Genomic DNA, 11336 nt, shown 5'->3' with positions numbered 1-11336 from the left:
TAAGACGTGGGTGTCTGATTTTAAAACACTTAACTTAGAAAAAAACCCACGTATAATCGTAAAGGACATCATGGAATATACTAAATTATTTATCATTTCAATCAAGAAACATGACAAGCATGTACTCTGGAAATTATGATTATGAAGGAAAAGCAATCTAAATTTGAAAACCCCAAAGTCTTTATTTGCTTTTTCACTTATCCTAAGCAATTTCTTACTTCTTATCACACCATACACCCTTCTACATGCTTTTTAGAGTTTTGGAGGCTTTTATGTGTTTGCATTTCCAGCAACTAATTAAATATTTTCAATTTGCAAGTACCACTTTTATACATTGGTTTAATTATGTTTCCTGCTTTGTTCGACATTCCTTTGTTAATAATTCATATCACTGTGATTGGCTTAGGACCATTCCTGAGCACCAAGCTCAGATGGTGAAAAAAATAACCAAAAAGCTGTCACAATCTGTTTCCAAGTGGAAACAGTTACACTGATGCATGTCATTGTATCCATAGCTAGGATTACTCCTCTTTCTGTGTGCATTTCTGCCCAATTACTGGTGTTGCATCTCCTCTGCAGTTTTTAATAATGATTTACCTTGATATTTCTGTACCTGCTCAGAATTGGCTTCAGATACATTTTGGTACAATGCTTATAAGTACACCCACACATTTATCCTTTTTTATATATGATTTGAGGTTTTGATGTGCAGAAATAATTTACAAACAGAAAGAAAAAAAATGGTTAAAGAATTGTTTGTTCAAATTCATTGCCATGTAAGCAATTACTTCATAGATTTGTCTATCCAAATACTTGCCCCTTGTTTTTTTTATTGCTTTTATTACTCATCTGGTATAATGCTGTTTTTACTATTACCAAGCTCCATTACCATATTAGAAAAGTTATGGGTAAAAAAATGTGTCATAAAATACACTGATGTTTAATATGAAGTTTCGCAATCACAGCTTTTACAACATACTAATACTGTGCTTATATAACATATAGTGATTGAAATTCAATCCTTAGGAATAGGAATTACCAAGATGTTAACCAGAAAATTCAGCCTTCTCTTGGTCATAAATTATGATTTCTGTAGTTTTCACAATTTACTAAATAAATGTGTGTTCAACTGTTATTGATCCTAATCAATTTTTCCTTAAATATGAAATTCAAATTCAAATCACAAAATAAGGAAGTTCTACAAAAATGATGGTTGATTTATTATCCATGAGAATAAGGTCAAAGCTATTTGTAGAACGCAGTCATCTTACACAGGAAACAAACAAAAGTTCTGCTTTATATTTGTGGTGTCAAGAGGGCCATGCCTTTGTTTACTGAGAGACATCCATTGAAATGCTTTGCTATGGTATGGCCATAACCTACTAAAAAACTATGATGTGTTATGCTTCAGTTGATTTATTAACTAGCAAAAGAATGTTGTGGCCATACAGCCACATAAGCAGGAAAAATGCCAGTAAGTTTACAACTACTGGCAAATAAAGTATTAGACATTTAAGTCATCAACGAAAATATGTGCAGTCAAATATCCATTCCTAATTCTTTGAAAATATCAGTTATTCAACTAAAATTCTGGGATAAATTCATCTGTAACATAACTAGGCTTACTTACACAATTGACACGTAACAATAACTTCTGCTCATCAGAGCTTCTCAAAATGAGATTTCTCCTCTTAATGGCAGAATGAGACCAGCGTTTGAATTTCTGCTCTGAATCACATGGAGCAGGAGGTTGAATATAGCTCTCTACCTCTCAGATAAACACCTCTCTGCTGTTGATCTGTCCCTTTGCTTTGTTGTTAATTTTCTTTTCTCTCTCCTCCCCAAAATGATTCTCACTTGTCCTGACAAGGGATTCACAGAGTCTCCCAAACACCTTGAGTCAAGACATCTGTTGTGTGAAGTTCACTCTTTCCTTGATAAAGAGAATTAATACAAAGGACATTTCATCAAGTCACACAGCAACTCCCTCCTGTCCTAGTCAGTGCATTTTGTCCTCCTCACTTCATCCACAATGATATTTGCACATTTCATCTGAGCATGTTCCCTGCCTTTTAAGACACAGAACAGAGAATGATTTTCCTGGTTTCAGTGTCAAGTAACACCACCTGTGAAGAGTGCCTGATTACAATACAAACCAGACTCTCTTGCTATCTGCAAATACCCTGTCAGTGGCAGTAAGTTGTTTCTTTCCAAGACGGATGTACTTTTTTATGACAATGAAACAGATGATTTTATAGTGATGGATAATATTTGCCTCTGTTGATTGAAGTGAAGAACTGCACATAGGTGAGGAAATTTATTTATGTTTCCTCACAATTTAGGGTGTCCATGGCAGCAACTCATGAAACAGTAGCAAGCAGAATCTGGTCAAAGCCAGGATCTTAACAAATTAACTCCATATCTAAGACTGAACATCATCTTACCTATGCAGATCAGAGATCTTCTTAAACAAAATGTATAAAAGACTTTTCATACAGTATACACACACTATACTTAAGCAAAGTTTATTGATTTTTGTGCTAGTAACCTGCCATTGTAAGTAGCAAACCTGGACTTCTGAAGTTTGTCAGTACCTGGACTACAGTCTAAACCAAAGGTTTTTACAGTAAAAAGCCCTTATGATAGATGTCTTCTCAGATCTTCATCTTTATTTATTAAGGTAAGACCTAGAGTTGCCACTCCAGTTTTTCCTATTGTCATTTTTACTAGTAAATAATGTACTCAATTCAGTACCTTTGTAGTTTTATACAGCTGGCAACTCACTAAAAAATAACAGGCTAGTGCCATTGCCAGAAGTAGATAGAGTTATAGTGCAGGCATAGTCAAAGGAATTAAATGTATTAAAGTTATATCTTACCCCTCCCCCTCAACTTGGATTCTTGATTTCTCATCAAACATTTCTCAGAGATTATACATCCTCTTGAAAAATAAGAAAAAATATTTATCAGAGTCAGACTATAAAGCCATGTCCATAGGACTCTAAAAACAGCAGGCTGATGATTTACTTTGTAATGCCAAAAGGCTTCATCAGCACTTCTTCACTTCAGACCATTATTCTGTGAAGTACCTCTCACAGTAACTCTCAGTAATCATGATGGAACTGAAAGGCAAAAGCACTTTCATGGAGAGCGATCTGCTAGTTCAGTCCCTTGCAGAGACACATTTCTACTGCAGACAATGAGCATGGCTGGGGGTGTAGTCTTAGCATTAAATTCATCTTATTGAAATAAATAGTATAAGCATGTAATTGATATTTTACCCATAATACCTAAAAGAGTAATTTAACATTCATTTAGATAAATACAGCACAAAACAATAGCATGGAGTGTTATGAGGAAAATGACATGACAAGAGATATTTTCAAGAGGCAACAATGATCTGCATTTTAAAAACACTATTATAGCTGAATTTTAATATAATTACAATTATTTTACTTCTCTTTAGGTATTACATTTTACAATATATATTGTTACTTAGTTTTGTAAACCTGCCAATTCTAAAGCCTCTTGTCATTCCGGTTACCATCAGTGAATTGCTTACAATCATTTTTAACTAAAGCTACACAAGTAAGAGTAAGAGTAATTTGATAATCTATAAAATCATCATGTAGAACACAGAGATAATGTACAAATTCATAAACTCGGTAAGATAAATTGCCATATTTCCTTGTTTATATTCTGACTGGATCTCAACAGTTATTTTATTGTACTTTACAGACATTGTCTCACGACCTTTCAGAGAAATACAATGACAGTTATTTTCATAATTTTTTAGACAAACAGATTTGGACACCAGGTTGATCTAAGATGTATCAGTTCATTGTTTAAAATCAAGACATTTTTCTGTTTTACTGACATATCTCTAGACTCATATATTACTTAGATTTTCTATAAAAAACAAACAACTGAATAAAATGCAGTATCATGACAACATCAATAGTCCTTCCTAAAGATATATTGTAGGACTAGGATGAAGATGTCACTTCAATCTTTATTGTATTTATGAGAGTCTTATTTAAGATTCTTCACCCATTTCTGTAGTTCTGGCTTTATAACATGTTCATAATAATTTCTTTGCACCTCTGTGATCAGTTTTCTTGTTTTATTTTCTATTTCTGCTCTGATATCCCCATAGTGTTCCCGTTCTAATAAAATCCACTAAACGTGAATGTGTAGCATGGTGTAAAATCATAGTTTACTTCAGCTGGGAATTGGAAAAACAAATATTTTCTGCTACCTTTGTTTGGCCCTTGTTATTGAGACCAGTCTGACGTTATCTACTTCTGTCTCCTTATCTAGTCATGTTTGAACATTTTTTTGGATTAGGGAAAAATGAGCCCAGCAATAAAACCTTATCTCAACTGGCTATGTCTACAGTGCTAACTATATTAGGACTAAAGAGTAAGCTTAAACCCTGAACCTATACAATCATACTACTTAATAATTAACACACCCTTGGTTGCGGTTTTCACCTATACTATCTAACCGTCTCCTAGAAAATGCTTGGGATTGCAAGAGCCAAGAGACAATCCCACATCCAGAGCATTTTACATCCTGCTATCCCCTGCTTAATTACTGCCCACCTCTCCTACCTCCAGCAATATTTCAGCAAGTCTTACACCTTGAATACAACCAAAAGTCCCATCTATGACACCTCAGAACCTATAAGACACCCTTCAGTAACATATTCTGGAAAAAAACATTTCTGGGCTGCAGTCTTCTTTCATTAGTTCAAACACAGTAACTGAAAAACAAAGAAAACTCAGAGTCATTATTATATCTATGAATACAAGGATATTGTCCAAAACATAGGCCCAAGGCAAAAGAATATTGTGTGAACATGGTCAGTTTATGTTAATCAGTCTTAAAGGTGAAGGGTGCTCCCTGGTTCTTTACAAACACAGATATCACCAGTTGTTGCCAGAGTGAGAATGCAGATCAGTGCTACTGGTGACACAGAAAGTCATGGAACTTGGCAAGGTTTAGTCATTCATGGGTCAGATATTCTCAGTATGGAGGTCTGGAGGAGTCTAGAGAGACCTGGATGCTAACACTTTTCCTTAGGCTAAATACATAATCAATCAAGCAGGGCTCACTTTTTTTAAAACATTGCTACCTGCCCTTTGAATGTAGTCCATTTTACAAATATATTGCAAAGATTTATTTCCCTCCAAATCCAACAAGCTTTCATATCTCAAGCAAATGCCTTCACAACAGGTTATAGCTTAGCTTGGGGCTGACAGTGATATCCAAAGCTCCCAGTTAGGAAGGTTAGTTTGTTGTTACTATTATTACTATTTTGTTTTAATCCCAAACTGAATTGAAAGTGAATAAATAATCTAGACAGCAATGATTAATATCTATGTATTTTGCCATCCACTAGCTTCTAAACTGTGTGCCAAGTGCATGCACCGGTCATGCAGTCTCTTTTCCTAGTCATAGTTTCTGAAGTAAGTAGTTTTGGCTTGGCATAGGTTGAACTCTCTGTTGCCAGTTCACGAGACTGTCTTACATACAGTTACTAGATGGGATCCTTTGGGTAACACTCTTTAGGTTTCTAAATCATAACAGAGTTCAAATGTAGAGAAGGCAATGCTGCTCAAGACAAAGTAATTCTACAATCATATACATATATACAAAGCTTTAGATTGAAAGAGGTGTTAACTGAACACAGATATCTCCAGAGTCAGAAGTAACACAAGAGGATATGCTTTTTGATATTTATATATCTTTATCTGTTTCAGGCATGGAAAGTAGGGAATCCAAAATTAAATCTAAGAACATCATGGAAAATCACTCCTAAAAGTCTTAGCAAAACACATTGCTCCATCAAAATAATATAAAGGCTGCTATCCTAATTAGAATATCTGCAGGGAAGAGGGAACTCAATACTGAAGGAGATCAGAATGATAGTCTTGGCTTGCATGAGAAGTTGAAGGGGGAAACTGCTGAGAGGGATTCCACCTAGCCTCTGCAAACGCAGTAAAGCATTAATAACTTTGGAGGGAATAGCTACTTGGTTTTTGGCATAATTTTTATGCTGTGCTTCAAAAATTGTTTTGTGTATGGGTCACCCCTAGACTATTATTGGGATGGTTGACTACTGTGAATGGCTTCAATCAAGAACCAGTCTGAACTTCATAAATTAATGAAGATTCTTGTATTAGTACACTTCTTAATAGACAGGTTGATCTAATTACATAGTATAGTGATAGAAAATATTTCACTCTCAAGTTTACATCCTGAATTCGTTGAATGAATACGTTTTATCCTTTCTTCAATCAATAATAAGCTATCAATTACAGGGAGCACCTTGCAGATTAAAAACCAGAAGGCATATCTTCAAAAAGGTAAATTAGAGGTTAATTTTAAAAGAATATGGTAAAAATAAAGATAAATATGTGAATAAGGAGAGAGAGAACAGAAACCTTAGATGTTGATATTCTACCCTGTTTTAGTATAAAGAGATATGACACTTACCAGAGAGAAGTTCTGAAATACATCCATCTGAAGTGAGGAACTGTGGGAATAAATATTGAAGAACTCTGGGAAGAAAAGTTTATTTTAATCTAGATTTTTAAATCTTAAAAAATATTGTAACAATGCAGCAATACCAGGGGATCGACCTTGATTGACAACGATATCCTTTGAAATCCTGTTTCTGAGATCCATAAAAAACAAACCTCTGATGGTTCTGTATATGCACATTTCCTCTCAATAAAACTCATAAACCATCAGGTTATCCAACACCACCTAGTCTTAATTTTCTGTATGTATGTATTTATAGGTAGGCCAGAGAGGAAAGAGAGTTTTGCATTAAGCAGGTACTAATGTGGCAGTAATTAAGATCTGTTGTAATTCTGACTGACTTCCCTTTGCTCAGTCTGAGATACACTGAGACACATGGAAAAGAAAACAAAGTCTGAAAAAAAATAGTCAGAAAACTCATCAAACCCCATGAACAGAGGACTAGACAGAGTCACTGTCGTGTTGCCAGATTGCCCTCGTTCATGTAGTCACATTACAAATTGGCAATGTATCAGCATCTTAATTTTTTTTTCTGAATCTGTATTTATGCATTTTAACTTTTTAAGTAAAACAATTTAATTCCGTAACTCCAACACTTGATGAATTTGATAAACTAGAAATAGTTTTTCTCACCTCTCCTGTATTTGCAAAAACTTGGTAGCATGATGAAAAACGAAATCAACTCGGTATCAAACATGCATATTGGACCAAGTGTTCCCAATGGTATCCTCTAATTCTGCTTCATCCTAATGTGGTGAAGAACTGTGGTTAAGGCTGTTGTCAGATGAGCAGATATGAGTAGAGATGATAGTAATGTTAATGATAGTTTGACAAAGTATAAATTCCTCAAAAAATGCATTTTCTGTCACTTCAAAATTATATGAGTGCAAGCCAAACGTGCTCATTACCAGAATTTTGAAAATTTCATTACACGCAAATGTAGAACTATCATTATGCCTGCCTAATGTAATGCTCCTGACATTCATCAATAATTTGGCAGTCCCTACTTAAATTCCCAAGTTTCTCCAGATCCTAGGTTAGCAACCTAACTTCAAAGCGGAAATGAGAGATATGAAATGAGGTTTTCTGAATCCAACACTATGAAGCTGTCACTCTCCGACTCAATGATGATGTCTTACGCGAAATGGACTATGTCCAACATACAGATACCCTATCCATAAATTCCCCAGCCTTCCCATGCTCCACATCCCACGTGATATGGTGCTTGTCTGAACTCAGGTCTCTTTCTTATTGAGGGTAGGAATTTTAAATACTTTGTCATATAAATACCTTCTCCCAATGCTATATATATTCTGAGGGTAATGCAGAGAAGAGAAAAGACAAGACCTCTGTAACTTCTGCTAGAATTGTTCTCTTTACATAACCATTTGCAGCTTGGTAGCTAGAATTAGAAGAATTTAAGATTTAATTCCCCTAAGGTGAACTGAAAACTAAATCTAGGCTCCACATTGCAAGTGGATGTTAAAACACTACAATGGAAAGAAATCTGTGGCTTTATCCAGCAGCTTTGTTTAGATCTGGTCTATCTTCTGCTTTGCTTTTTCTTACCTGTATTACAAGAAAATAGTTTGCACAATAAATACTTAGATCTCAAACTAACTGATTTTTTTTTTCATCGGACTGTGACCTAAAGTAGAAAAGAAAAAGGAAACATAAACCACTGGCTTCTCAGAATAAAAATTATTTCTATTGCTTAATTCAGAAACTAAATTGAAAAATCAATTCTTTGCACAGCCTTAAAACATAATCAGTGTCATTGACATAAATGTACTGAAGTATGTAAGTGAATTGAAAACTATATTCCTCTATTATTGCTGAGATCTGTCACAAGTAATTTTAGAATCACATATTGATCTTTCATTATTGAGATTTTGAAAAGGACTTATTTGCTTATCTGGTAACTTTTGACTTTATTTGCAATACAAATATTACCATAGCACTTCTAAAATGTAACACTCAGACAAATACCAATAAACTGCTCCAAATATTACCCCAATACACAGAGCTTTTTTCTTTTGGGGTGGGATTTTTGGTTTGGTTTTGGGGTTTTTTTTTTTGGTATGGGGGCTTGGTCATGAGGGGTATATTTTCTAAGTCCCTTTATCATTATCCCTTTTTTTTCAGGATGTTTACAGGAATATATGACAAAGAACCGAAAAAACAGAGTTCTCCAAGATGGAAAATTAATTATAAAATCATACATGCATAAGAATCCACAAGTGTTAGTTTATAAAACACAAATCAGTCTCATTGTGCATGCTCAAAACAAATGTCTGTAATTTTTCCTTCTTTCTGTCCTTTGAAAATTCTCACTGAGAAATAGATGGGAATGTAATTCATTATATATACATCCAATTTGCTCCTCTTTGAAAATCATACCTTATTTTATTTGATAATTCTAAATTTCCTATCAAAACAGAAAATTGCTGAGCATCAAACATTTCTCCTGTGCCAAGTCTTGAATACACTTGGCAAAGAGATGTTGCATACAGGAGAAAAATATTTTCTCCATGAATATCACAGATCAGCTGTCAGCTATGGGCAAATCCATGGTAGCTACATTGCTGGCCTGGGTGCATTAGCTGCAGCTTTGGACTTGTCAATGCATAAACCACTCCTACTCCTGCATAGCTTTACAGGAGTTCAAGCCATCTGTAAGCAGATTCTTTATACTTTACACAAAACATCATTGCAGCAGAATTATGTCATTTATTTGCTTCTGTTGGATATTACATCCACATTGCAGGACGTATTCAAAGCATACCTTTTGAGTGATAGTCTGTGTGGAGTGCATAAAAGCAGTATCCTTCAGCTAAGGTGTAAGGAACTGACCAACAAACTTTTAAGTCTTTATGTTTAGAGGCATACATTGATGGGCAGGTAGAATCAGGATGAAATTTCTCCTACTACTTCTAAAGTAAAATCAGGAAAGACAACACAATCTGTGTCTTCTCCATCCCTGTCATGGTTAAATGTTGGAGAGTGTAGGAGAAAGCCTATCACTCAGAAAATTCATAAGTTCTCATGCATAACTTATTAGCTTTTTGTTTTCATTTTCTTTAGCTAAACTAATAATCTACTTACGTTGTGCAGAACTATCCAGGTAAAATTGAAAGCCTGTGATAAGTCACTGTACTATAGGATGCAAAGAGTGGATATAATGAAATATTGAACAGTCAAAAATCAGCTAAAGGCAGTATGATAAATCTGTTTTGAGTCTACTGATGATTTTTTCTCTGAAAAACAATGGCAATATGCAAACAAGGGAAAAGTTAGGATAGAAGTCATTTCACTTTTGATTTTTAAACTGCAGATGTTTACACCTGTATTAACACCCCAGGTTGTCCTTGTAATCAATAGAGACAAATGGACAGTTCCAAACCACAATTCCGCTGACTCACTTTAGAATTGTTGATGAAATGAATTGTGTCCTTCAGATGTCTGCTTCTAACCACTGAGATCAAGGGTAGCCTTGATGCTTAGCTCCAATGTAGCTGCTATACCGGGAAAGTTCCATTTGGTCATATGAATCTCACATAAAGTAAATGAAATTCAAAATATGCCTGGGCAGAGGCTCCCCTTCTGCAACTAAACTATTTAATGTGCAGTGTTTAGGCCCTGATGACCTTTCCTAAGGCTTTCCTGCACACACGAAACACTACAAGCCCTCTGGAAGGGACTGCTGGATCTCATTGTTATCTGTCATCACAACTGATCCCTATATGAAAGATAAAGTATAAGAACAGTGGGTTGCAATCATAGATCACAGATCACCTTACCCATTCTTTTGTCCTCAGCCAGGATCAGGTTTAGTTTCTATCAGATATATCAGAATATATTTTTAAATGGATGTTTTATGAATTTGTTACCGAGCAATAAATAACTATACAAGGAAACTTAATTCTGAGATGTTCAGCTACCTCAGATTTGTGAATAGGTAGGCTCTTCAGAATAAAAATCCTGACAAAGCTGTATTCAAAGGCTTTGGCCATTCAAACTGCAGTAATTGTAAAATGTTCCTACATTCCATTTTATGGCCATGCTCATTTTATATAAAGCCTATATCCATTGTTCCAGTGATTTGTATGGGATAGAAATATCTGTAGATCTATCTGGTTAATGTGCAGGCTAATGCAAGCTACAGGATAATAGTCTGCCCTTAATTCACTGGCTTTTTTTAAAGATCTAGCTCTCTATGCAGCCTATTAATCTACTAATGAGTCAAACCGTTTCTGAATCATACAGTCACCACCTCCAGACTTGCTAGAATTTGTTTGCATCTCCCTGGTTTTCTTCAATGTCTAAGTGCTATCCATAGCATCAAGCTATTCTATTTTAAGTACTTTGAAAAAGGATGCCCTTATTGGGAAAGGTTTCTGGATTTCATAGAAAAAAAAAAACCCACAAGCATAGTATATAGCACATTTAACTTAAAATTTAATGAAAAATAATTCTATTACCATTAAAAAGAAGTATGTAAGAGGTTGTTTCATATCTGGTACCACAGTTCTATAGCATATTTTCATAACTGAAAATTGAAAAGGTTAGAGGACTGCTTCTGACATCATCTGTATCTTCGGCCAATCCAAACTCCTTGAGTAGATCCTACACAGAATAGTGGGAAGGGTCACAGACAGCTACAAGTTCTCTGCAGAGATCTTTGTACTGCATTTCTTCTTCTTTTTGAGCTGTGGAATTGTCTGGTTTTCAATTGCCAGGCCTTTGTATCAGAGTCTGCAACTATTTTTTTAAAGTATTAATCTACTT

Source organism: Colius striatus, chromosome 1 (assembly GCF_028858725.1).
Source record: "Colius striatus isolate bColStr4 chromosome 1, bColStr4.1.hap1, whole genome shotgun sequence".
Classification (NCBI taxonomy): Eukaryota; Metazoa; Chordata; class Aves; order Coliiformes; family Coliidae; genus Colius; species Colius striatus.
The sequence above is the reverse complement of the archived record's forward strand: the minus strand, read 5'-3'. Positions refer to the sequence as shown.